This window comes from Lissotriton helveticus, chromosome 3_1, assembly GCF_964261635.1.
Source record: "Lissotriton helveticus chromosome 3_1, aLisHel1.1, whole genome shotgun sequence".
Taxonomy (NCBI): domain Eukaryota; kingdom Metazoa; phylum Chordata; class Amphibia; order Caudata; family Salamandridae; genus Lissotriton; species Lissotriton helveticus.
Genome location: NC_136061.1, coordinates 659,864,725 through 659,890,239, shown reverse-complemented (window position 1 = coordinate 659,890,239; position 25,515 = coordinate 659,864,725). Strand labels below are relative to the sequence as shown.

The 25,515-nt window shown below is 44.1% G+C and overlaps 1 protein-coding gene across 3 annotated transcripts in view; it reads right to left on the bottom strand.

Annotated features, from left to right (window-relative positions):
* Nucleotides 1–25,515, bottom strand: part of LOC144822815 (zinc finger and BTB domain-containing protein 8A-like) — a 101,031-nt gene that overhangs the window by 72,024 nt on the left and 3,492 nt on the right. Inside the window, exon 2 of one of the 3 annotated variants that reach the window (XM_078680730.1) lies at nt 8,135–8,194. The exons of the other annotated variants lie outside the window; for them this stretch is intronic. The gene's annotated coding sequence lies outside the window, so the exon portion shown is untranslated. The remainder of the gene's footprint in view (nt 1–8,134; nt 8,195–25,515) is intronic. 3 annotated transcript variants of the gene reach the window in all.

The window sequence follows — 25,515 nt, the reverse complement described above, 5'->3', positions numbered from 1 at the left end:
AGCATGGGGTAGGTCACAGGTCACTATGTCAAAGAGTGAAAAACGAAAACTTCATGGGAGGGCTTATAGTTGTTTGTTCAGCTGCCTAGCTAATATTGAAATTCTAGATCTTTCTAGCAGAAGCATCAACAAACTTCATTTGGGCAGACATCCTCTGACTCTTTGCTAGGCCTAGAGAGCGTTTTTAGCTCTCATGATCCCAGATGTCCAAGGTGTGACCCAGACAAGGAAAGCAGAGGGGCTACCAAGAGACTCTTGCCCTACATCCCAAGAACTCCTGTCTCTCCTCTCCTATATTTACTATCTTTCCAACTCTTTTCCCTTTGGGTGTGCTGCTGCCGTCGCTATAACTTTTCTAGGTGAATGAAGCTTGATCTGCTGCTACCTGTGCTACACACTTTTTATTCTGAATATGACAAATTTGCACATCTATTGCATCTCTTAGTGGCAGTAACGCTTACACTGCTGCTGCCATTATTATGCCCGTTATGTGCTTGACAGACTACTGTACGGATGCTCCATGCCTTTAACGTGTTCCTTGTGCGAGAGAACAAGGTGTAGATGTTGTCCTGTGTGGACTAAAACATAACCACATCACACCTGTTGCACATTCAAACATCGGTCTATTTTAGGAGAATGCAAACAACTACTATTATTATTCCTTAAAAAGTACCGCGGCCATGCTTCTAGTTTCGGGAACTGTCCAATTAAAAATTACTGCTCTGATCAGAAGTGATATAACTGCCTCATTAAAGGCGTAGCAGGCCTGATAATAAGAGGGGATAGTGCCCTGTTGAGCCGCTCCCGTTTAGCTAGGTGTTTCTGCTGCCCCAATTAACAGTTCAACAAGTCTGCCAAACAGTGCAGTTCTTGCCACCCTCGGACGTTTGCCACATACATGTGAGTATTTTTGTAGGACAGTTACGAGTCTGCCACAGGATGGAGATCATCCTTCTGTGCTAACCTCCAGAAAATACTGCTGTAGATAATACAATCTGTCACATGTAAACAGGTTAATAAGTGGGTGCAGTGCACAATCACACAGCTCCACGTGTGCTGTAAAAAGTAGCCAGTACAACATTGTTGCATACAAAGCTACATCAGCGTGCACTGAACATATGCACTTGCTTTTAAAATATAGTGCACAGTATAACGCACTGACCGCAGTATAGGTTCTTTGTATGCCAACCAGTCTAAGTGATTTAGGGAGCAGGTGGGGCAAGTGCATCTCCGGAGATGTATATTTCTTTACTGCTTTGTCCCTTGGGGAAGTAGGTTAAAAAACAGATTTCAATTCCACACTCTTGTGCCAGCAGTTGCGAACTAATACAGTTAAGAGATTGTTAATCTGCTGTATTGAATAGCGATTAATATAAAATGAAAATATTTTAAGATTACAATGCCTTTATTGACATGCTTTCTGAAGACAAATGGGTTGATGCTAACTGAACATCATAAAATATAACTATGTTACAGGAAAAGCCCAATGAATAAGAGATAACCAAGATAAATTCAAGAACTAAAAACCTCAGGTTACATTTATCCGAGAGCTCAATACTGCGGCACGGTGAAGAACTGACAAACTATCATGCAAACTAAAAGTGATCACATCTCAGTGTCGATCACTGAATAAAAGCCAAGTACCAGTTGGGGTGGATTAACGAGTACGACACTGAAATACAACAATGATGGAAGAATCAAATGGAATTAAACACCAACACCTGCAAGAACAAATACTTCGGGGGGGAGGAGCTTGGCGGGCATCCGAGATGGCCGCTTGAGCACAGCGCTCTCCGGACCCTCGCCGCTCCCGACATTTTATCCTGGCTGAATCCTGATTTCTTACAAGAATTCGTGTAGGGGACGCTTGGCTGATTACCCTGGCACTTTTCAGGAATCGATTTGGATCTCGTATTCCTGAGTTATGGTGCTCTGAACTTTTGGGCTCCGCCCTTGAGGTGCGCCCGGGACGGGGTGCGGTACTGTAGCCGTCCTGCAATTGAACAACAACGGCAGGAGATCTGGCCTTGTGGGTCCCCCCTTCCTAGGTTTCGGTTTCGATTCTGTTCCGACTTGGGCCACGGCTGTGGATGTCGCGTTGCGACTGAGACTTGGAGGCAGATCGGCTGTTGGGCTTTCGTGTGACCTATTTGCTGGTTTGGCGACCTCTACCCGAGTTGTGCCCCCTTTTTATGTACTTTTGATCCTGTACTTTGGGTGTCGGGCCCGTCGAACCTGGTGGCTCGTCCTGTGACGCATCTTCAAAATGGCGGGCAGAGGGGACAGAGAGACGCGCAAGACGAAAACACCTCTGCGCGGGGCTCCAGTTCAATCGAATGTCATGGACCGTTATACCCATTCTAAGGGGTCCCCCGGAGCTGCCCTGCCTGGTTCTAGTATTGCGTCCGAACGAATTTTGGAAGAATCGGCGGAGCCCTCCTTACAGGATATCATGGGCGCCATCTCGGGTGTGAGAGAATCCATCGGCCTACAGTACGAGGCCTTGGCCCACAAACTTGACACCGTGGCTATTGAGGTGAATCTGATTCGTGCTGATCTCGGCAAAACGAATGAAAGGGTACAATCACTGGATATTAAATCCTCTAGCCTTACGACTGACGTCTCGGAGCTCCAAACTGAGATTGGGAATCTCCGTCGGGGGAACGACTTCATGACCCGTCGCCTGGAGGACTTTGAAAATAGGGCGCGTCGCTGCAATGTTCGCCTGGTTGGTGTACCGGAAAACCCTGAACCCCACTCGGTGGATCTCCTGGTTGAGGATCTGGTCTTGAACCATTTGGCCCCTTCTGGTCTCACAAAATTTTTCACGGTGGAACGTGCACATCGTGTTCCAGGGGGCAAAGTCAAGCCGGGAGCCCCGCCGAGACCCATTGTGGCGAAGCTTTTTCATTATAGAGACCGGGACGCTATCCTGCAGGCCTCGCGGGTGAAGGGCCCGGTGGCCTTTGAGAACGCTACGGTGAACTTTTACCCGGACTTTTCCCAACAGGTTCAGAGACAACGTATGGAGTTTCGTGGTGCCAAGAAACGTCTCCGGGATCGGGGCCTACGTTACGCCATGCTCTTTCCCACTAGACTCCGGGTTGAATACAATGAACGTACCCTTTTCTTTGATCGGCCAGATGCTGTTAATGACTGGCTGGACTCATTGCCTGACCGTCCTCCTGAGACAGACTCCGCCGCTCACCCTGGCGGTGCCGAAGGTGGTGTGGAGATCTAACTGTTTGGCTCTTATGTCTTATTTTGAATACATTCTCAGGAGTGTTGGCCGGCGTCCCCCTGCATTGTGATCATTCTGTCTTTTCGTTTGTTATTTTTGTTCTTGCTGAGGTCGGGGGGTGGATGGAACGGAGACCTTTCCTCCTCCGGGGTCTTTGTGTAGAATAGGGGTTCTTGGGCGACAGGCACACTGCAGGTTGGGGTGGCTCTTTAGCTTTTTGCAGGGGTGCAGGGTGGGGGGTGTTTCTCTTCGGTCTGGGGGAGGGGGGTTGGGAAGTTTTTTCTTTTCTGTGTGTTGTTTTCAAGGCGATTTGCTCCTGTGTTTGCTGTTGTTTCTGATGTCTAGCTCATGGACGAGGGGTCTTGGCTCGGGTGGTTGGGATGGGGGGTAGAGGGTTGAAATTTCTTTCCTGGAACGTTAATGGCCTGGGAGATCGTATTAAGCGCAGTGTGGTCTTAAAATGTATTCGACGTTTGTCACCGGACATTGTTTTCGTGCAAGAAACCCATTTGATTGGTAATGTTTGTTATGCGATGAATAGATGGGGCTACCGCCTTGTGGCACACTCAGGGTTTACCTCCGGATCTAGGGGTGTGGGTATTCTTGTTCGAACCTCCCTCCCCTTGGCTATTGATGAGGTGATTCATGATGACCGTGGGAGATATACTGTCCTGGTGGGTAGATATGAAGGCCGCACCCTGTCTCTCTTCAATGTTTATGTTCCCCCGGGTTTGCAGGCCTCTACTTTTACTGACTTGGGCCGTGTTCTGTTGGATCTCCCTGATAGCACTCTCTTTCTTGCCGGTGATTTTAATTCGGTGCTTTCCGGCCTTCACGACCGCCATCCCCCTAGAGATACCCCGCAGGCTCAGCAGTGGTTGGGTGGGTTTTTAGATACCTTTGGCCTTGTGGACTGCTGGCGACTATTGCATCCTACTCAACTCCAATACACTTTCCATTCTGGGGCCCATGGCAGTCTGTCCCGGCTGGATTATTTCCTGATGCCCGCAGCCCAATCATCGGCGGTTCGTGAGATTTTCCACTTGCCGAGGGGCATTTCTGATCACTCGCCGCTCTGGCTTCGTTTCGAGGTTGGGGTAGAGGCTGCGGGCCGAGTGGCTCCCATAAACCCTTGGTATCTTTCCTCCCCTGAGACTCGTACCCTCTTGCTCAAGTCCATGGATTCATATTTCCTGGAAAATGTGGGGTCGGTCTCTTCGGCTGTGTCCCTGTGGGAGGCTTTTAAAACTGTGATTCGTGGACAGGCCCTTTCCTTGATTGTTGAAGCTAAGAGGGCAGGGAGGAAGGAGGTGGTGGAACTTGAGGGGGAGATCTCTGCTTTGGAGGTCGAGTTGGAATCTGGTGTCACGCCTGACAAACTCCATGCCCTGGGTCTCAAACAGTTTGCATATAAATCTCTGGTCACTGACGCTGCAAAGGTGATGTTTCGTGAGCAGCAGGGCAGATTGTATGATGTGGGTGACAAAGCGGGAAAACTCCTAGCGTGGTTGGACAAGAAAGAAAGGGTTAATCGTGTGGTGCCCGTGATTCAGTCTGCGAGTGGTGAGAAAGTGATAGATCCGACCGCCATTGTTGATCGTTTTGCGGAATATTTCCGTGTGGTATATGCTCCCGTGTCTGGGAGGGACGTTGCCGACTCCCGCCTTCTTCTGCGTGATATCGCTTTGCCCTGTGTCACCGACTTGGACCGTATTGCTTTGGACTCCCCTTTTACGAATGATGAGATAGCCAATGCAGTTCGATCGCTCCGTTCGGGCAAAGCACTGGGCCCGAACGGTTTGCCTGTTGAGTTGTACAAATTATGCCCCGATAAGGTGGCGCCATATCTCCGCGCCATGTTTCTAGAATCTCGTGAGCGGAACATGCTTCCCTATGATCAGCGTCTGGCGACAATCGTCGTCATTCCCAAAGAGGGTAAACCACGTGACCTCTGTTCTTCGTATAGGCCCATATCCCTATTAAACGTTGAACCTAAGGTGTTGGCTAAACTTTTGGCGACCCGTCTCCTTTCGGTTCTTGGAGAGTTGGTCCATCCGGATCAGTCTGGCTTTATCCCGCATCGCAACACTGCTCTGAATTTACGTCGCCTTCACGGCGCGCTGGCGAGGGCGGGGCTTTTGACTGAACCGGCCATTTTGGCGTCCCTAGATGCCTCCATGGCCTTTGATACTGTGGAGTGGCCCTATTTATGGGCGACACTTGAGAAATTCGGATTCGGGTGCGAGTTTATTAGCTGGATTAGGCTGTTGTACGCGGAACCTCTGGCGCAAGTTGTAGTGAACGGTAGAGTGTCGGCCCCCTTTTCCTTGGGCAGGGGTACCCGTCAGGGCTGCCCCTTGTCCCCTCTGTTGTTCGCGCTCGCTCTTGAACCGTTGGCGGCCTGGCTCCGTTGGGAACCGTCCCTTAAAGGTATTCGTTGGGCCCCGGACTTCGAAGACCGCGTCTCGCTTTATGCGGACGACATCCTCTTGTATCTTACTTCCCCTCGCAAGTCTCTATCTGTTTTATTTGACGTTCTTGCGTCCTTTGGCGCTAACTCAGGTCTCGTCATCAACTGGTCTAAATCCTGTGTATACGTTTTGTCTGGTATCTTGCCTCCGTTGCCGAGTAGACTTCCTCTTCAGGTGGTCCGGGATGGTTTCAAATACTTGGGGGTGTTCGTTACCTTGGATCCGTCCCTTCGTTTTGATCGTAATCTCCTTCCCCCGCTGCTTAGGCTCCGTTTGGACGTTGCCCGCTGGCGCAAACTCCCCCTGTCTCCACTGGGTCGGGCGGCTCTGTTTAAGATGATGTCACTACCGCGGTTTCTCTACGCTCTCCAGAATTATTATGATCCTATCCCCAAGACCTATTTTCGGGAGATTGAGAGCCTTCAGAGGCAACTTATTTGGGATGGGCGACCGCGCATTGCTCTCGCTAAACTTTCCATCCCGTGGTACGATGGGGGCATGGCGCTCCCCGATATTAAGAGATACTACTGGGCTTCCCATCTGTCCGCTATTAATCACGCTATGTTCTCTCCGGGTCGTAATCCGGCGTTTGAGATGGATAAACTTCAGCTTCCGGGAGGTGACTTTAATAGAGTGCTCTATTCTCGCTCCGCTGGGCGCCATCTTGTGGGACCTACTTTGACTGCTTTGACTGTGTGGCGTGCTGCGAATGTGAGTCTGGGCTGGGAGGATCGCTTGACGTTGGCGACGCCGCTTTATGCTTCAGAACGTCTGGGCGGTCTTTGGTCTTCCAAGGGTTTTGACCGTTGGGACTTGATTGGGATCTCTAAAGTGGGGGATGTATATTCTAAGGGTTCGGTGCGCCCGTTTCAGGCCCTCCAGGCTGACTACGGCCTGAGTAGTCGGGAATTCTTTCGTTATTTACAGATCAGGCACGCTTTGGTTTCGGTGTTTGCTCCTGGTGAGATTCCGCCTGACTCTTCCCCACTTGAAGACCGTATCCTTGACGGACATCTTCCTGATAGCACTATCTCCCTGATTTATAAAAAGTTGATTAACAATCGGACTGACTTATTGGCCCGGCTTCGGGAGCAGTGGATGGGAGATGGGTTGGAACTTGATGATGAGGATTGGCAATCGGCCCTCTCCTCTCCAAAGGAGGTGGCTATACCGGCTCGACTCCGTTTGGTCCAATTGAAGATCCTTCATCGGGTGTACGTGACAGGACCGCGACTGATGGTGATGGGCTTTTCCTCCGATGGACTGTGTAAGCGTGGATGTGGTTTGCGTGCTACTTTCCTGCATATTCTTTGGGAGTGCCCGATGGTGGCTGCTTATTGGGTGGCCGTGCTTGATCTGATGACTGTGGTGACGGGGATATCCTTGCGACCGGAACCTCGTCGCTGTCTCTTGAATGTTTGGGAGCCCACGGACTATTCGGTGGCACAGACTAGATGGGCCACCCTGGGCTATATGATCGCGAAGCGAGATATTGCGCAACTCTGGGGGGCCTTCAGGCCCCCTGCCCTCTCGCAATGGGAGGATAATATGGATTGGTCCATGTTCCGTGAGAAAACTGTTTATGTGGCCAGGGGTAGACCCAGGGCATGGGTGAAGGTGTGGGGTCAATGGAACGAATACCGTGGCGACATTTGTACTCCTCCCCTTGTGGACACTGTCGAGATTGCTCTATCTCCCTAGGCTGGCGTTCCCGGAATCTTCATATAGGGACTGAGCTGGTGTCACCGGCTCTTCCCCCCTTCTTCTTCCTGATCTCTGCCCCCCTCCCCCCCCCCCCGCTCCATACTCCTTAGTGCTTAGGATATTATTATTGCACCTCCGCTGCTGTCCCCCCCTTGCGTCCCTTGGGCTGAACTTCAGTGATACACTCTCGCCTTTTTGTATGTGTGTTTTTTTTTTTTCATATATATAAAACCTGTTTTGGTCCTGTATATACTGTGGAGTGTCGCATTGTTGATTGACGGTTACCTCTGCGGGCTCATGTGATATGTCTCTCCTCCTTTTTAGCGGCTGGCCCGTGTGGTTGTAGGCCCATCCTTGTACATTTCTGCTTGCTCAAATAAAGGTTTTTAAAAAAAAAAAAAAAAAAAAAAATACTTCAAAATAAGTACTGAGTCTGTACAAGCGAAATTGACATTTGAAATGTATCATGAAGTGACGACAATGAAATTGAAAGCATTATACAAATGCTTGATGATTGCCAGCAGCGTAGAATAGAAATCAGTAGCATAAACCAATATAGTATTTAAAGGAGCAAATACTAGTTCACATAGAATGTGCCACAAGTTCTATCAGAGGGAATACAGAGACTACGATTTTGTAATTTTTGGGCAAGAAAATATAATATACAAATAATTGATCAGGCAAGAAAAAAAAAGAGTGCTATATTAGAAGCACTTACCTGAATGCCAGGTACCATCCATCAATGATGAACAGAAATTGGCAGAGGTAAATCCAATTTCTGCATTAAGAGAAGATATATGGACTGTGTTATATAAAGGCTTACTTCTTCAAAAATAAAATGAAATGTTGATCAACAGTAATTCAAATAAGACCTAACCTTGCATTTGAAGCCAATATCAACAGAAATCCAAATAAAAAATGTATCCAACCTATATAATTCCTATGTTTTAGGACCAGACAGGGTTACTAATGCTGTCATAAAACTTAGTTTGGATTCGAATGAAAGGAAACAATGTCATCTTCTTAATAACAGCAACAAATACCTAGAACATGGATGGAAAGAAAATAAGAAACTTCCCTGTGAATGTAGGTCTCCAGTATTGGAATCTTTCATAGATTCACATGCTTGAATCATTCCCTGTTGTCAAGCTGGAGATCCCACAGAACCTTAGAAAAGCAATGCAATGATAGGTTGTGGGAATGAAGGGCGGATATACAGACGTGGAGGCTGAATGTATTGTCAAACAGGGTTTACTTTATTATCAGTAGACATAGTTTTCTGTTTGGTACAAGGGTCACAAGTCTCTTCCTCTGAGTTGGTCTTGTCACTCTCAGGATGGGTGGTTGTAGATGCCAGTGCTGGTCTTCCCTCTTCAGGTTGGAGATAGATGGGACGGGGATCTGGTTCGTCCGTTGTGGTAGCTTCACCCGGAGGCTCGCCAAGAGGAGAGAAATGGAGCCGCTCAGTTTACTGGGACACAGGTTTTGACCCGCCACCTTCACCCGGTAGTGCCTAAAGAGGTAATAAACTGTGATAGGGGTATGACTTAGTCCAAAAGGAAGGATTTTTCAGGGACAGGAAAGGACTAGAGAAATTATCCGGGTGTCAGGGTTTAGGGTGAATTGTGTGGCTAAGGGCACGATAGTGAGAACTGGGCTGATAAACGCTTTATACCAACAAGTCCCTTGTGCTCCCCCTTCTTCAAATTCACCCGTGTTCCCCTCCCCACCGACCTCCCGCAGCAATACCAGCCCACTTTCCCTAGAACCAGCGTCACTCACCGGCTCCGCCGCAACTCTCCTGAGTTGCGGCCGCTCTTCAGCTTCCTCCAGTGGACGACACCACTCTTCTGTCCAGTGGTCGTCCGATTCCTCCGCCTCCTCGCCGCGTGGGTCGCTTTCCTTACTCCCGACGTTCTGCTCCTTGTCTCTGTCCTCACTCGCGTGGTCCTGCTTCACGCTTTGCTTCTCTTCTGTCTTCGGCTCCTCCTACAGCTCCCTCCTTCCGCCGGTCAAAGACACCTCTTTCTGCCTTGATTCAAATTTTACGGGTGTAGCAATAATGGTTCCGGGGTCAGCTCCTCCCACCTCTGACTCCGGACCTTGCTGCGGAGAGACAGGAAAGGTGGGTGTTTCTCTTCTTCGGTTTAGGTGTTGCCTGTTTTGGTCCACATGGTTCCGTCTTCTACTCGCGGGGATTTCTGGCCGCGGTAGTCCTAGGAAATGCAGACCCCCGGAGTTCACCCTCTCACTTAGACTAGAAAGGCCCTAGGCCCTTCTGTTTAGTAACATGAAATAGTCATTTTTTTTAAAAGAGACCAAACCTAAGGTTCAACCAATCGGGTTGCTCCACCTTCTGGAACATTTGTGTGAGAACGTCTTGTCTCTCAGATTTTAGAGCAGGAGTGTAAATAAACACCCAATGAGAGAGAAGGAAAACTTCCCATGGGAGGAGGGTGGGTCCTATGTGAACCTATGAAAGATTCCAAAACTGGAGAACTACAGTTACAGGTAAGTTAACTTCTTTTTTACTCCAGTATTGGATCTTTCACAGATTCAAATGCTTTTATCAGATTATATAGCAGTTGAAAACCATTTTTTTACACAATACAAACTATATACATGTAGGAAAAGAAATAGACATTCATATCTATGTATAGAGATGTAGATAAAATACCATTTCAGAAATGCCTATAACGTAGGGGCTCATTACGATGACGGAACGATCGCCACCGCCAGGCCGACGGTGGCGATCGTTCTGCCATCACATTGAGATTTACCCATAGCAAAGACGCAAAGTCCGTCCGCCGCTTTTCCGCCTGTGGCAATCGCGCCAATTATTGTGTGTACAACAGAATGCAATCTAACGAACAGAAGGGAAGTGTGTTTACAAAAAACAAGAGTTTCAAAATAATTCCAACAATTAAAAGTTCTAATCTCTTTAATGAATAATTATATTAAAAACAAGCATTGTATACATCAAATTATATAAAATTGGCATATATAAACAAATTATACAAAATTAATACAATATTTTCATCTAATATAAAAGACACGAAAGTGGCAATCAATACTCTCGACGCGCGTTTCGGCGCTTTGAAGAAACGCCTTCTTCAGGAGCCACAAATAGATCTGGAATATACAAAGAATAAACATAAAAATACAAACATCTACATTTATTAAAAGATCTGTTTCAATTAATATTAAAACATCACATAGCGCATAATTGATATAACAAACTAGAGCGATTTTCTCTTATAAAACAACTTCCCTACTTGTAGTAGCAATTTAATAATCGCTATCAAGTTACAAAACTAATATTATATTTGACCAGGTCCTTCTACTTCCACCGTTGTACTCATTGTTCCATTCTATGCGTAAATCTGGGACGGGCATCTTCCCATTTGGGATCCCCCAGGTTTTGATTTAACCACTGTCCAACTGCTCAAATATAATATTAGTTTTGTAACTTGATGTTGACTGTTAATTGAAACAGATCTTTTAATTAATGTAGATGTTTGTATTTTTATGTTTATTCTTTGTATATTCCAGATCTATTTGTGGCTCCTGAAGAAGGCGTTCTTCAAAGCGCCGAAACGCGCGTCGAGAGTATTGATTGCCACTTTCGTGTCTTTTATATTAGATGAAAATATTGTATTAATTTTGTATAATTTGTTTATATATGCCAATTTTATATAATTTGATGTATACAATGCTTGTTTTTAATATAATTATTCATTAAAGAGATTAGAACTTTTAATTGTTGGAATCATTTTGAAACTCTTGTTTTTTGTAAATACACTTCCCTTCTGTTCGTTAGATTGCATTCTGTTGTACACACAATAATTCTTTCCCTGTCCCAAGAATTTCTGATTCTAATCAGGGGGTCCTTGTTGTCCACATCAGCAATCGCGCCAATTGCCAGGCGGGCGGAGCAGAGCCACTAATATGGTGGCGGTGCCTAGCAGACACCGTCTGCCATATTAGGATGTGTGTGGCCAGGCCCCTTTCCATGGAGGCGATGCCGCCATTGAAAAGCTGGCAGAGATTGGGTTTGGGGGCCCGTTACGGGCCCCCCTTGTTGGGGGGGGGGGGGTGAAGCTGTACTGGGGGGCACCCATGGTACCCCCTACATTGCCATGCACAAGGTGGCAGGCACCGAGTGGTGCCTGCCACTTTGTGCAAGGAAATGCACAACATGCGTTTTTTTCATCACCGCAGCGGTGCTACAGCCAGCAGCACCGTCCGCAATGTTGAAACACTGGATGCGGCCGCCACGATGGCGGTCGCATCCTGATTTAGATTGCGGGACCGCCGCCTTACCGGTGGGCGGTCCTGTTACCGCTAGGATGGTGGGCGGAATTAAGTCTGCCCACCATCCTAATGACCCCCTAAGTTCTTGCAGAATGGGCACGCGCCAATGTGCGTAAAGGCCTGCCTGCTTTCTGGTGAAAGAAGTGAATGGCGCTGGATATCCATCTAGCAATCTGCTTTGAAATAGGATACCCTAGACTTGGAGCGCAACATGCTACAAATAGTTGATTGAATTTGCGATATTTCTTTGTTTTGAGCATATTTTTACGTCTACAGAGGGAAGTGTCCTTTCAGCTGGCATCTTAGGATCTGGAAAAAAGGTTTTCAGAATTACAGGTTAATTGAGGTGAAAGACTGAAGGGACTTTATGAATTAACTTAGGGTTTATGAGAAGTATCAATCTATTGTTCCTAAATTGGAGGGTAGGTTCCTGAATGGTGAGAGCCTGTATCTTGCGGACTCTTCTGACTAAGGTTAAGGTCAGCATGAGAGCTACCTTCCAGGAAAGGAACGGGCTAGCCGCCCTGTGGATTTGTTCAAAAAGATATTTTATGAGTTGTGAATGTACAATATTGAGTTGCTAGAGTGGAGGAGGAGGTCTTACCATTGGGTGGACCCTGAATAATCTCTTGAGGAATTGTTTGACAAGTCTGAAAGACCATAATGAAGGTGATGTGCATGATCACCTGAATCAGCAGATGGCTGCTAAATGGACTGTAACGGATGCATGAGCCAGTCCAATTGCGCCAAATGCAGAAGATACAGAAGGGCTTCTTCAGGTGAAGAGGAAAGTGGATGAATTTTTCAGTTTGGCATCATATGCAAAATCTTTTCCACTTGAGGCGATAGGTTTTATTTGTACTGCTGCACGAGATGTCCCTGCAGTCTGGTGGGATGTTTAAGTGTGAAAATTCGTTGGACTCAGGAGCCAGCCTGACAAGTGCAGTGACTTGGATCTGGGTGCAGCACTTGGTCCCGGTTCATTGCCAGAAGAGATGGTTATCAGCTTCGACTGGATGTGGCTCGTCTCTGAAAGGAGTAGTGACTCCGTAAACCAATAATATGAAATTGAGCTTGCATGCTTCAGCCTTCATTTTCATGAAGACTCTTGGGAGGACAGGAATCAGAGGAAAGACATAAGCAAGCATTCCGGCCCATGCGATCGAAAATGCATTCCCCCCACAACCCCTGATGAGGACACCAGCTTGTGAATAACCGGCATTTCCGATTCTGGGGAGTAGAGAAGAGATCTGGATTCTGATTGCCCCACCGGAGAAAGATGTTGTTGAGGATCCTCTGATCTATTTCCCACCAGTGACAAGAGACCCTCAGTCTGCTGGGAGTGTCTGCTATGGTATTTTGCTTTCTGGGGACATGTTGCCCTCATAGATGTACTTTGTGATAGATTGACCACTCCCAGATGCTTTGTGCTTCCTGGGACAGCAAGTGAGATCTTGTACCCACCTCTTTGTTGATGCAGTGCACTGTGGTGGTATATTTCGTGAGGATGAGCACTGCAGAATGTATGATTCTGTGAAGGAAAGCCTACAAGGCTAGGTGTACTGCCTTGAGTTGCAGTAGACTGATGTGGAAATGTAGATGAGATGTTTGCAACTTACCGCTGACTTGTAGATCTTGTAGACGAGCTCCTCAACCCTCTAGGGAAGTGTAAGTCGTGGTAACTAAAGGAGAAGCTATATTTAGTAAAGACAGGCCAATTGACAGGTGTGCTTGCTGCTCCTACCAGGATAAGGCATTGATCATGGTTGGAGTGACTTGGATGAGGTTGTCAAAATACCCTGTATCTATTGCCTATCCAATTCCTCTTGCAGCCGGCGCATCCGCCGACAGCAGAATGGAACTAGAGGTATGCATGATAACATCATTCCTAGTAGCAACTTGTAGAGGCGAACAGTAAGAGGCTTTTTTTCTTTGCACCCACTTTGCTAAAGTTATCAATGTTAGTTGTGTTTCTGGAGTGGGGAACAAATTGTTGAGCTTAGTATCGACTGTGGCCCCTAAGAATGTTATATTCTGTGATGGATGAAAAATTGACTTCTCCTGATTCAATGTGAGGCCCAGTTTGTTGAACAAGTCACAGCAAGTAGTTGTTGACGTCCATGCAGTAATGGGAATGTGCCTTGACCAATCAGTTGTCGGGATAAGGGAACACTTGATGTTTGCGCTGTCTTAGGAAGGCTGCTACAGGTAGCAAGCACTTCGTGAATATGCGAGGGGTGGATGTTAGGCCAAAGGGAGCACCTTGAACTGGTAATGGTTGCCCATTACTGTGAAACTCAGACATTTCCTGTGTTTTGAGTGGATGGGTTCATGAAAATATGCATCTTCGAAACTGAGGGTTGACATATAGTCTACAAGAGACAGAACCCCGGCACCCTAAATATTTCGTATTTAATTATCAGATAAATTATTACCTCAATAAAAACACCAAAAGATAATGAGAGAAACGTTCTGTCACAGGAATTATGCATACAAAACAGTGATTTATTTCCTCAGAAACATATAAATAGTTTTTCAATCAGTCTTGACATTGCCAAAGGATAGATTCTGTAATCTCAGTAGAAATCTTGTTCCTTGTCTTTGTAGCACGACAACAGCCAAGGAACAAGATTTCTACTGAGATTACAGAATCTATCCTTTGTAAATGTCAAGTGATTGAAAAACTATTTATGTGTTTCTGATAAAATAAATCACTGTTTTGTATGCATAATTCCTGTGACAGAACGTTTCTCGCATTATCTTTTGGTGTTTTTATTGAGGTAATAATTTGTCTGATAATTAAATACCAAATATTTAGAGTGCCGGGGTACTGTCTCTTGTATATTTTGAACAAGTCACCACGTGTCTTGTTCTAACTGATACCCTGAGTAGTGGGGTTTCTCACCCTAAGTGGCACCTACCAAAATTGTCGGATTAAAAAGCAAAAATAGAAATTACCAAATTTGTGCCTGCATCTGATTATATCTCTTTCAAAGTGCGACACTATATCCACCACTACCTTCTGCGTTTTCTTGTCGACATATAGTCTCCCTGGTTCAGGCTCCAGAATTGGTCGTCATTCCTTTGACTTCTTGCAGACGTAGAAGAAACTGGAATAGAAACCTTTTCCTTTCACTGTTGTAGGAATTCTCTATATCTCTTTTTTTAGCATGGTTTTTTACCTCCAACTTGAACAGTGGCAGATGTTTTTGAATGGAGGTTTGAGGTGGTGTTTGGATGAAACCTAATGTGTGGCAAAATTGAAGCAGGTCTAAGACCTATCGGTAGGTTGTAATTTCTTGCCAGCACTGAAGGTGATTGGATATTTAACCTCCGAGCTGGGATGGAGAAAGCAGGAGAGTAGCCGGTGCCTGATCTGCTATAGGCTGCTTGTGGCGGTTGCCTCTGTATGGAGCTATATCCGACCAAATTTGGCGATCGTATCCCCCTAGAACTGTCAAAGAGTTTGCAGCCCTTACTATAAGCGCTGACATAGAAGACAAGCATTGGCATACCCAATAGATCTCGCCTTTGGGAGCTAATAAGTGTTTAGCCATGCAACACTTGATGTTGTTGCACCAAGGATATTGTACTGGATAACTAAACACTTAAACGGTCCCAAAGGTGAGACCTATTGGCTATGCCAATGCTTGTTGTTTTTTTAGGAGAAGCAGTGCTATCAGGCTCCGGCTTCCACTTAGTCCACCGCATCCCACGTAGACACTGCAGCCATCTTTTAATGGTTTTGAAGACAATTCAAAAGCGGTCGCCAGTGTATGTGAATTCCTATCTCAACTGTGAGACTGTTCTCCTGCTTCCCAATTCTATTAAATACAAATTATGCAAAAAGAACATCCCTTTATGAGCTGCACGGCTCATCCTACTCACGTTTCAAGCGCAGATTTGAAATACTGATGGTTTTTGCTTCCCGGAATTCAACTGGTTGAGTGGTAGAGAGTTGTAGAGAGAGAGGTGTAGAGAGAAAGAGGTAGAGAGAGAGGTAGAGAGAGGTGTAGAGAGAGGTAGAAAGGTAGAGGGAGAGGCAGAGGTAGAGAGAGGTAGAGGGTGAGGTAGAGAGAGAAATATATATATATATATATATATATATATATATATATATATATATAGAGAGAGAGAGAGAGAGAGAGAGAGAGCGAGAGAGCGCGAGAGAGAGAGAGAGAGAGAGAGAGAGGTAGAGAGATAGAGATAGAGGGTGAGGTAGAGAGGTAGAGGGTGAGGTAGAGTGAGATGGTAGAGAGAGAGAGAGAGAGGGAGAGAGAGGGAGAGAGAGAGAGAGAGAGAGCGGTAGAGAGAGAGGTAGAGAGGTGTGTAGACGTAGAGAGAGAGGTAGAGAGAGCTGTAGAGAGGTAGGTAGAGGTAGAGAGGTAGAGAGAGAGGGGTAGAGAGAGAGAGGTAGCGAGAGAGGTAGAGAGAGGTAGAGAGGCAGAGAGAGGTAGAGAGGCAGAGAGGGTAGAACAGCTTGCCCATATTGATGTTCCCTGCAGAGAGGTAGAGAGAGAGGTTGAAAGGTAGAGAGAGGTAGAGAGGGTAGAAAAGCTTGCCCATATTGTTGTTCCCTGCAGTGATCCCTATGCTTGCCCTCTCCCTTTACACCGCCCAAACAGCCAGCACGCACATATTTTGTGTAAAGTAACACATTTTGTTGACGCGCACATAACCAAAATGAAAGTAAGCCGCGGCAGCGCGAAAAAAAAAGAAAAGTAATCTTTACCCTTAAACCTAGCCCTTTCCTGTTGAGCAAAGTACCCGATCTCGACACGACCAAAGATTATGTGCACGCCTATCCTCTGGAAAGGCATGCCCAGGGAACAACACTGTACGGACTCCGATTCTTCAGTCTCGTCATTACACAACTCTTCCGTCACTGCGTGTTAATCAGTTGGCATAACCTTCAGGCGAACAAAGAAATACAATCAGTTTGATAAAAAAAAGCACCCCATTGCTGCATTCCGGTTCCTTGCATTCAAGAAACTTAAAATAATGTATGTAAATAGATTTATAATAAATTTTGAAAGAACATGAATTCATCATCTGAGTTTGATAAACTACAAGAAAATGAGCAAAAATAAACAGTACCTTTCACAGGCTGCCTCCTTTCAAGCTCTCCAGTACCAGCTAGAGTATACTAAAATGCTGCCACTTTGCAGATAGACCATGTAAAGACAGATCTACAGAATAACATGCTATGCTTTCGATTGTAAGGCATCTTTCTCTGCACGCTGGTATGCAATTTGCTGTTTCTATCTTGCTTCTGAGCTGCAGATGGGCCATGAATCGGGGGGAGGGGAGGGGAGGGGTGATGCCTCAAAACGGGGCCACACATCATAGTTTGAGGCTTACAAGAAACTGAGGAAATTAAAAATGACCATCTCTGCTCAATTAGTTGGCCCTGCGCTGTCCGGGATGAAGCGGCAACCTTCAGCAGCGGCCATCTTGATTAAGCATATCTTCTAAGCCAACTCTCGCAAGACTCGAGTGTTGGTGGGAAAGTGGGAGTACCGCGCTTCCTCCCAGCCGCTAAAGACAGCACAGTACATGCAAAGGGGGATGGGGTCTCTGGCACGCAAGGCGATGGGCCTTGTACCTTTTTTAGCCATTCTCATGGTGGGAGAAACCTTGGGAGATATTTCCTTCTAATTACTATAGTAGAGCTCTCGGGCAAAAAAAAACATAATCCCTCCTGCCTGTCCCCCCGCGAGATCCGCTTTTCCATTATTCCATGCAGTCCAAGGAACAGAATTGTACTTGTGAACATTCTGAAGTATACAGCTGCCTGGCAGCCAAGACTACTAGTCAGCGGGACCTCCTCATTTTCCCTTTGAGCTAGCGGCCATGGTGTCGCTGGTTGACGCAGAAAGGCAAGACTGAGAACTGCACACTACCCTCTGGCCCAGTCCCCTGTCATGCCCGAACTGTGCTGGGGCTGTCATCTCTCTAAGTGACATCTGGCAGGATTCATCCATTTTCTTGCACGATGGATGTGAACCCCTACAGCATTTTTTTGTGCCAATTTCTGAGTTTCTTCTTCCTCGTCAGCACGCAGGCAATTGTAAAAAATCAAGAGTACCATGTGGTCTGACTTTTAGAGTGGGAGGTATTTTTGAAAATGTATTTCCTCTATAAGAGCTTCCAAGAGTCTACATATTAAATTGTAGGCATAGTTACCAAAACAAGGTGAATTTGTCCCATTTAGATGAGGTACAACCTCCCGCCCCCTGTGGCGTGGATCATGGCTGGGCCCTTTGCCCTGAGGGGACCGAGAGAGGGAAGTGTCGAATGAATGTCACTTTTGCTCGATGCCTGCGGTCGGCCATTGCGGAAGAGGCGAAGGCGCACGTCCACTGGCTGAACAACATGGGAGGCCCGTCCGTCGATAGGGGAAGCAGTGTCTTCGAGCTGCTGCTTCTTTTTGAGGTTGCTGTAGAATGTCAGCCTTGCAAGTGCTGCTCTGCAGCCAGCTTAGCAGGCATGTGGGGTGCAGTGTAGCAAGCGGAGCTGGATCAGCTGATCATCACGCAGGCTATTTTTAACCGCTTCAGGCCTCTGCGCAGGATGTGACGCAGTTCTCTTAAACTGGATTAAAATAGAGCTGCTCGGCTTGCATACTTAGATGAGGGTGACTGAGAAAAGGGCCACTGTTGGCACTTGAGTTTCTTGGGCGATTTATCTCACAAACCACGTTTGGTTTCTGTCTTTTACACTGAATGGAAAGTCTCTGCAAGATAAAGAACGTATTTTTTTCGTTATCCGACTTTTTATATTTACTTTATTTACTTTGTCTTGCCTACTCTGTTAATTTTCTCTTTTTACCTCACTCTATTCTAAAATGTGTGTTTAGGGCTCTTTCAGTGTGGCCTAGGCAGGCAAGGACAGTTTAGAAACGAGGAGAGGAGGAGGCAGCAGGAGGAGGGGAGAGAGATGGGGGCCTGCGCCTGTTTCCCTTGCATGAGCGAGCAGAAACCATATGGTTTCAAGACTCGCTCCAGCAAGGGAATTGCCAAACGTGCACGCATTGGCATTGAAAGCAATGAAATGCGTGCACGTTTTTGTCTCAAAAGGCGAAGCGCTTTCTAAAGGTCTTTTTCCTAAGTAGCGCATGCGTGCTGCGTAGGCGAGACCTAAAAAAAAATCGCTTTCCAAAATTATCATGGCACTTACCCTCTTGGTTTGGAGAGACTGAGATCGGTGCTGAAGCGTTTTTAGGCCGGTAATTGGCCGTCTGTGTAATTACGGAATCGGATTAAGGATGCCCAGTGGGAAATGTAGGAGACTCTTTCGGGCCCTGTATTTCGAATCTAGGCAACCAGCTCTGATGGATTGTGCGTAATGCCAGAGGGGCCATCGTCATAAGAGTCATCTTCTTCTAACAGGTGGGGAGGCACCAGTGGTGACACTTTACATTGTAATGTGTGTGCAGGTGTAAGATGTTTCGGTTTTTCCTGTTTTTGCTGAGATTTTTCTCTCGTTGACATGGTAATCAACAAAGATGTTGTCGTAGATGGTTTGAGAGACGATGATGCTGAGGCTGATTTTGCCATCAAGAAGGGAGCCGTAGTCGTCAACGGGACAGTTGTCATTGATGGGAGTATTGTTGTCGATGTTGCCATAGACGAGACTGGAATTATTTTAAGCGTCAACAGTCTAAGGGTATGATTCGTCAATCTTAAGGTTGTCATCGAGCAGAACGTAGTGGAGATGGTAGAGAATATCATAGACGCTACGGATGTCTTCTTCGTTGACAGCGCGAATTATGATTTTCCCATTGACGGTGACAAACTCGGCGATGAGCTGTCCGTTGACGGAACAGATGATGCCTTTTTGAAGTGTGACGAACCTGAGGTGGCGGTGTGGAAGGCTCAGATCTTGTTTTTTCTGTTCGAGGAGAAAGATCGATCTTATTTACATTTTTTTCCTTGAAGAAACATCACCTTCATGTGGAGACTTGGATGGACTGCGTTCTCTGTGAAACCCATGGGAAGTCTTTATAGAGGATTTTTTAGGCAACTCTAGAGAAGAATGACGATGGGAAGAATCTCTCTCTTTTTGCGACCTTTTGAGGAAGGAAGATGAAGAATCCTCACTGTCATCATTTGACACAGGCTCCTTTCTTGTTTTAAGTTTCTGGAGCTATAACAACAGTCTCCTTTCACAGTCCTTCAGGGTTTTTGAAGAGAATGTACAACATATCTTGAAATCCTTGGCCTTATTAGCTAGATAAAGGCAGTATATGTAGTCTTGATGAAGGTCATCAGAATGAAGCCTCTTCTTACCACAACGGCCAGGGGGTCGGAAGATACCCTTCTTTGCTGTTTTTGACAAGTTGAAGTCAGATTTAGAGCAAGAACCCACGGATATCCTTAAGTATGTATATATAGCTGTATTTATCTGAAGCGATATAGCGTAGAAATTATTTTTGAACAAGTCTAGAACAGGTAGAACTGAGCAGAGCTCAGTGGGTACTCCCATATACAACATGCGGCAGAAAACCTAGGGGGCTGGGGCTTCTCACAGGTATTTTCTAGAAGGTGGGGTAGCATGATTGGTTGAACCTTAGGTTTGGTCTCGTTTTTAAATGACTATGATATGTTACTAAATTGAAGAGCCTAGTGCCTTTCTTGTCTAACCTATCATTGCATTGCTTTTCCAAGGTACCATGGGATTCCCATTTCAACAACGGGGAATGATTCGAGCATTTAAATCTATGAAGAGTTAGTATTATGTTCATAAAATAAAAATAGAAAATGAAACATTAGCTAGACTAAAAAGAGGATTGTATGATATCACAAATACTCATTAAAAACAAGCTACGCCCCTTTGTGGAACCAGTATTAGCTAAATCTGCATTGGTTAATCTTTATAAATGAGTGACATGATCCATTCTACACATGTTATTTTTTCTTCATTTTATTTGTATTTTTTCTGAAAGACCTCAATGGTTTATAGTTGATAACTTCTTTGTCAAGAACACAATAAATTGCCCCCGATATGTTTAATGTCTTGAATATTGATTACATGTAATTTTATGCACGCCTATTTTATAATCCCCAGTCCTTCATGGGAGGGAATTTATAGTATTCTGCAATGAAAACATAACATAATTATTTTATCAAGAAACTAAAATCACAAGAACTAATAAAAACCATATGGGACGGTGGGTTAAATTGAGCCTCATGCATTTATGGTGATGAATAGTCGTGGACTATTTCTTTCAATCATCTGACACATTTAAAAAACTCAAATAGTGTGGGATTACTGTGTGATCTGGTGCTGGGTAAACTAAGGAAAGAAAAGGCGGGGGAACTAACAATTAAGTGCTGCAAAAACATGAAAAAACAACCATGTTAACCATGAACAGGGCAAGAAGCGCGCAAAAAGGTAGTAGGGGAACCTGGACTTGACAGGATAATCCAAATGTGATGAGTTGTACGTATCAGTAAACAAGAATTGTACTCTGCAGAATACACAAGGCACAGAATTATAAATATACTTAGACTGGAAACGGTGCCGCAGTCTGAATTTTACCTCCAGAACCGCAATTGTTCATGAACACTATGTTCGACTGTAGGTTGGTGCGAGAGAAGAAACTACGGAGTGGTTCTATAATGGAGATGGAAATTGTCCAACTTTTTGAATGGTCATTAGAACTAATGAGATGTGATATGATTTAGTAGAATATGCAGACACTGGAGAGGGAAAGAGAGACAGTTCATGTTCTGTTGTTAGTGAGGTGATGTGAAGCACATTTAAAGAGGGGAGGGGACAACATCACCCCGCAATGAAAATAATAATAGAGATTAAAGGCTGGGCTACTGAAATATAAGTTTGATATGGAGACTCATCAGTGAAATGGTTGATCTTTATAGCGTTCAGATGAGGAAAATAAAGTGAATAATGTCAAAAAGAAAAACAATGAAATTCATAATAAGCATATTACAGGCTCTGGGGTCAGATGCGAAATGGTATATTTTACAATGACAGTAAAAAGACTGTTAGTGAAATGCAGGGTGGAAGCCAATTTCTAATCTGATAAAACGGAGTTAAAAATAAAAAACCGAATGAGAAAAAAGAAATTTAAATAAAGGAGTATGATTGAGTAGTATGCACGACTGGTAATGCTTGAAATGCAGCTGTACCAGTGTAATATAGAAAAAAACTATGGCAGATGAATGTGTGTAAAAGATTACTTGAGTAATGAGAACACAATATGCTTACATTGTTAAAAACATCAAAAACAACTGAAAGAAATCTTGCATTACTTGCTTTATATAAAGCATGACATTACATTTCTGCTATTAAGCCTGTTAAGACAGAATGCATCTGCACTTGTTTTCCCTCTGTAATAGGGTTTTTTCAGACATCCATGTCAGGCAGTGGTTCAATTACTTGACAACTAGAAATGTCTTACGTTATGTTTGTTTTCTGAAAAATGTGTGGCTGCAATTTATTCGATGTTTTGTTACAGAATTTTTATCTTATGAGAAGAGATTTATTTTTCTTTCTGTCATTCCTACATATAGTAGTCCGCATTTCAAAGAATATATGCAGTTGCGGGGATCAAATGTTGCAAAGGATCAGAGTTGGATTTGTTTGCCACTATGTGGATGTAGAACGGAACCACCTATTTTTTCCTTGCTAGAAGTAAGTCAGCTTAAACAGAGGGAAGTCCCTTCTGGTGGTTGATTATCTTTCTGACCAGTTGTCCTGTCTTTTGTGATTACCTCTTAAATGGTTCTGGATCTTTGATAAGCAAACCAAAGTCTGCTTGAGAATAAACCCTTAAAATCTCTTTCTATCTATAAGATTTCCCTTCTTTTGTTGATAGGTCTTATGGTCACTGGACTCAGTGGAAAACTTAAAAACAAAAGTGAACATTTTTTTGTCCTTCTTTTCAGGCTTTCTAGTGCCTTGTGATGGTATTTTGCTTATGCTGTCTTGTGCCTCTTTCTTAATGGCTAGCCTAAAGCATGGAACCAATTGCAAAAAATCTATTTAATCTTTTTCGTATTGGTTGGTTTCTGATGTAATTCTTTTTAATCCTGTGAGCTGAGAGTACGCTACATATCTTTTTTAAGTTTCTCTGTGAAAGCTTATAAAGTGCAATATGAAATACAAAGAAAAAGTGAAAAAGAAGTGCAAAGAAAGATCCTTTTAAATTCTAAAAAGATGAGAAATTCTCCAGGCAGAAAGAGATTTTATGGGTTTAGTCTCAAACAGACGTCAGTTTGCCTATCAAAGATCCGACAACATAATCACAAAAGACAAAACAATTGGTCGGAAAGATAAAAATATGCATTCGTTTTGAGTTGTGTTCACTGTAACACTGTAATAAGAGGTGGATATATAATAAAGCCATACAGTGGCAAAAAATATCCTATGCAAAGCGTTGACACCAGAAACTGCATAGATTCTTTAAAATGTCCATGTACACTACTATATGTAACAATAACAGAGAAATTAAAACTTGATTCACAGAACATAAAGCAACATCTGGGATAAAAAGTATTAAATCAAGTGTGGTCACACATTTTTCAGAAAACAAATACAGCGTAAGTTAACTAAAGTTTTATGTTCTCGAAGTAATTAAACCAATGCCTGACATGGACATCCCCAAAAAACATTTATAAAGGGAAATCAAGCGGATAATCAATTTGGATACCGTCAATCCAAAAAGACTTAATGATATAATTAAACGGCTACGCTCTTTATAATAGCATGTAGTGAATGATTTCAGTTGTTCTGAATGTTCTTACAGGGATGTGGGATTTCTATAGCCCGACGCCCAGGACATATTGTTTAGGGTCAAGGGCAACAAGTTTTCATGTGTATTTTGTCATTGAGACAAGTAGGCCCTACCCACTGCAGCGCAAACCCTTTGAAGTACCACATTATGGATCAGGGAAGGGCACTGTCAGTAGTTAAGGTAATATTTTTGCCCATATGGTATTGCTGTTCAAACTTGTATTTATGGTTCATTAATTGAAAGCCTTTATTATTAGGGTGAGCTCTCTAAGTAAATGTTGTAAGCTCCCACTACACTACTGACAGAGGTTCAATATAAAAATGTGCACACACGTTTTCAAAGTTTAGCAATATGCGGCTTTGTATAATGCTTCCAGAATGCTCTCTGATTTGATGCAAATATTTGAAGAAACTTAAAAGCAAAATGATGATTCTTTGCTTTCAAAATAAAATGTTCATTAAAAAAATGAAAGCAGGAAAAAAAACATTTTGCTAAACCACTGTAAAATTTCAGGTACCATTTCTTTGCAGCATCATTTAGTAACATGTGTTGATTCATGCTTGTATTTCCCAAAAATATTAATAATGGGAAATCAGTGTAACCAGTTTTAATATGATTATGAGAAACAAAAATAAACAAGCATTAGCAAACCAAGTAGGTTGGAATTGGTGGTCAGCTTCTTAGTTTTGTCAATGTGGGACTTGCTTTGACATGGTTTTTGTAAAACCTTATTGGTGTGGAAGCTGCCGGGCCTCACCATTATAATAAACATTGGAAAAAGCAAAAATTGTTATTTGGTCTAAAAAAGCACACACTACCACAGTAGTTACTGGCACTGAACAAAACTACTTATTGTGTCGATATGCTCCTTGTGAAAGAGCAGAATGCTGTCACTCACAGTGAAGCCAGCCGATACAGAGAGAGAGAGAGAGAGAGAGACTGCATTTTAATAAACACAAAAGGTCACAGTCAACGCCAGACCAAATTAGGGGCCCAATTATTAAAGAAAGTCTCAAAAGTGCACCCATGGTATATGTCCATGCATTAATTGCAGCTATACGGCTTTCGTGAATTCCCAAGAATTTACAGAAGTAGGACAAGGATTAGTACACCTAGAAAATATCTGTGATCTGAATTTTAGCATGAGCAAATGTACATGTGTAGATTTGCTCATGCGAAACTCTGAGTGTTTGCAAATTCACTTTCCCTCCAACCACTTTTTTCCCCAACTCTAGAAGAAGGTTTACGTCTGCCATTGTCAGGGTAAATTTCCAACATTTCTCAGTGTGGGAAAAGTTTAGAGAAGAGTTGTTGAAAATCCCTAAAACATGCACGTTAATAGGTTTGCACAGACTCAAAAGGGCATTCTAACCCTGGAACTATTGCTTACCACTACCTTCAGCCACCAGAATGTAGATCTGCGGAAACGTGGCAACATAAGGGGATTGCAAGTATTTAAACACTACTATGGTATGAGCCCAGGCATAATCAGAAAGGCTATATCAGAGCTCTCATATGATGAAAGTGCTGCCAAAATGTGTCACTGCATTACATGGCACCAAAGGCACAAGTGGATTTTGTTACAGGACAAGAAGATTTATGAAGCAACCTGCCCCATGGACAAGTAGATATTTTATTAAATTCAACACCACTGTTCTTAACAATGTAAGTATATTGCGTTCCCATTACTCAGGTCATTTTCCCACATATTCAATCACCTGCCATGGCTATTCTTATGAAACACTTATTCCAGCTTCATTTTGAGCATTAGCAGTCACAAACACTGTTCAGTAATATTCATCCTTAATTATTTTTTCAGATTATTTTGATGTCAACTAATTTCTAACAGATTAGTAGTTGACTTACCCCTCTTCATTTTGCTTACAGTCGAAATACAATCATTCTAAACACATACCATTAAGCATCTGATTCCAGAGCATATGAATTCCACCATTTCTATTCCTGACATTATTCACTTTATGCTGCTTGTCTACATACAATGAAGATCAATCATTTCACCCAAT